The sequence below is a fragment of the Anolis carolinensis genome, chromosome 5 (genome assembly GCF_035594765.1).
Source record: "Anolis carolinensis isolate JA03-04 chromosome 5, rAnoCar3.1.pri, whole genome shotgun sequence".
Classification (NCBI taxonomy): Eukaryota; Metazoa; Chordata; class Lepidosauria; order Squamata; family Dactyloidae; genus Anolis; species Anolis carolinensis.
In genome coordinates, this window is record NC_085845.1 from 55,757,392 (window position 1) to 55,760,605 (window position 3,214).

General features: G+C 36.9%; 1 pseudogene; it reads right to left on the reverse strand.

The window, feature by feature from the left end:
* Window positions 1-484: 484 nt before the first annotated feature.
* Window positions 485-613, reverse strand: LOC134299798 (U2 spliceosomal RNA; annotated as a pseudogene).
* Window positions 614-3,214: the final 2,601 nt, after the last annotated feature.

The following is a 3,214-nucleotide window of genomic DNA, read 5'->3' on the forward strand; positions in this document are numbered from 1 at the left end:
CTTCTAGGAAACAAAACCTACTGTACTCCTGGGAGGAAAATCAAAACGATAAACTGAGGTGTGCAACTATTAAGCTACAATTGGTTGGTTTTCTCATTAGGACTAAAGCGATTTATGCAAATAGAAAGACACATCTAACTCTTTCACTTCTCATCATTCTTTTAATTCTCTCCCCTTTAATTTGGCTTTTAAAAAGTCAGCTTTGCTCTCCCCATTCAGAGACAATCCTATCTAATCCTATTTCAATATACCCATGAAGAAGAGAAAATAGAATGAAATTGGCTGTAGTTTGCCATCTTCCTTCCTCTTTCAACTCCTCTGCACCCAGGGCCCTTCGATATGTGTCCTTCAATACAAACCAATGTCATATTGATACGAAACAAAAGAAGTCTTCAGCTATCTTTGATTGAATATCCTGGTTGTTTACAGCTTGGCAGTCAGAAAGCAAAATGTAATCCAGTGCAGCTTCATGGCACTGCATCAGAAAAGTTAACTCTTTCTCCAAGTCTGTTCCCATGTCTACTTCAACTGTTCTCAAATAGAGGGCGTATAAGATATTAAACTGATAAGAACAGATATTACACTTGGTTTTAGTCAAAAGGCCAAGTGTGAGCGTATACAATTAACCGAATAGGGTAATAATTTCCATTGGGGGAATGGCAGAAAAGGAAAATTCTCCTCCCTTACTGATGCATCTAGATCATAGCCCCGATTTCCAAATAGATAATATTTGCCAAAAATTTGAACAGGTGTTATGGAAGGTGCCTGGTCATAAATGACATTAGAAAAAAGCATTTATCTTAATATAGTCTAAAGAGGGTTATGTCAGTATCTCAACCCATGTTAAGGAGGAGACAAAACTAAATACAGTAGAGTCTCACTTATCCAACATAAACGGGCCGGCAGAATGTTGGATATGCGAATATGTTGGATAATGAGAAATTAAGAAAAAGCCTATTAAACATCAAAATAGGTTATGATTTTACAAATTAAGCACCAAAACATCATGTTATACAACAAATTTGACAGAAAAAGTAGTTCAATACACATTCATGCTATGTAGTAATTACTGTATTTATGAATTTAGCACCAAAATATCACAATGCATTGAAAACATTGACTACAAAAATGCATTGGATAATCCAGAACATTGGATAAGTGGGTGTTGGGTAAGTGAGACTCTACTGTAAGGAAGGAAGGAAAATATCCAGGCACAGGTGTCATGACTGTCTCTTGTGGACTGGGGATTAGACAGAAGCCAGTGGGATTTAAAGGAAAGGAAGATAGTTATGAGCAGGTGACAAGGTAGGTGCCTTTTGAAACACAAAAGGCTAAGTGGAGAAGTTCTCCTTTATTCTTTTCACAAACCTGGCTAGGAGTGAAGATCAACATTATTTGAAGTATTTGACCGAGCAAATGCTGAAATAAAAGGAGTGTCACTTACATAAAGCACCAGCTTTCCTGGTTTATAGAAGCAGAAGTAAGGACCACTGGGCTATGCACCCTGGGTTCTCTTATATGGAACTTGGAAAAGTCACTTTTGGGAGACTACAACATCCCTAAATTGTCCAGCACATATGTGTGAAGGATTTCAGTCTAAATAAATGTGTGCAAGATGAGCTGTAGCTCAGTATCATGGAATCGCAGGAGCTGTAGTTCTATAAGATTTTCATCTTCTCCACCGAAGGGTATTGGTGCCTCCTCAAACTACAACCCCCAAACGCAATGGAAGTTAAACTGGCATCAAACTGCATTAATGTTACAGTGTTTACTAAGGGTATTTTTAGTTCACCATCACCAATACTATTGGAAATAACTGCACCCAATCTCTGGGCACATATTCCTTTGGAAATAAATGGCAATCATAACCTTATTGAAAAGGGAAAATTATGTCGTATCCATTTGGCAAATGCGAATCTCCATGAACATGTGGAGACTACCTTTTGAAAACCACTAGTCAAGAAAAGCATGATCTTGTTAGAACATCTTGTATTAATTCACTGTACAGGAACATTTCTTATTAAAATTCAGTTATAGATAGGATATAGTTCTCTGTGTGCTGAATACACAGAGTATTATTTTTAATCAATAGTCCATAGTCTTTAGATATAGAAGTCCATAAGTCATATTTCTGTACTGAAATCCAAACAGCAACATGCATCCACCTCCACTGAGGTGTAAAGCAGGCTCGCATCCGCTTTCACAGAGGACTAAAGCAGACACTGAATGTGAAAATGGAGTCCTCAGTCTGAACATGCTCAGTACAATCACATGTCTATATCCCCTGTTTGACTGTACCAAAGAGGTACAGTCAAACTGGCAAATCAACATACACATAGAATACAGATTAACATATATATATGTTAACAAATGAACAGTGAAATGCTTGGGAGGTTGCTATTTCCAACAACTACGTATTTTAATGAAAGTAATAGAGGCTTGCAACACTTTAATTTCATACCTTTAAGAATAAAATGTATTTATGCATGAGCTTTGATGGCCTTTAGCCCATATATGAGATGAAAGAATATTCTAATACATTTGTTAGCCTTTCAAGTACTCCAAGGACCATGGTTTTTTTCTGCTTTGGTCTAATTTGATAATGCTGTAAAGAAAGTTATGAACTAACATTTAACACCAAAATAGATCAGAAGTGGGCAGTCTTTCAGGTTTTGGTGGCTAAACTAGACAACATGAAATGCATCATGAGCTTTGCCATGACTATAATTGTCAGGGAAAAATTTGGTAACAACTATGTTGGTTCTCTGAGGTGCAGAATGCTGCTACAGTGACTAGTTATATCAACAGAGCCTTACAGCACAACAGAGCAGAGTGGCTTTTTACACTTTTTGGTGGCAATACAAAGCAAAGGGAAACAGGGTGTGATTTTGGTGGTGTGGATGTAGAAATTGTGGTTCAATATCATGAAGTGATGTTTGGGTTGCAAAACAAGACACAAAGATTTCATGGAATCTCTGAACCAAATGTTGTCCACACCCGCAATAGACAATAAAGATGTACATAGTTTTCCCAGATTATTTATTCTGATATTTCTGAGCTTTCATCACTGATCTTTAGTGTCCAGGCAATGCCCTTCCTTTGTGTCTTTTTACATATTTTTTTGCTAACTTTACTGTGGATGCACAAAGTGAACAAAAGCTATGCAAATAGCTGGCTGCTGAATATACATAGAAATAATGAAGAATATGAAATC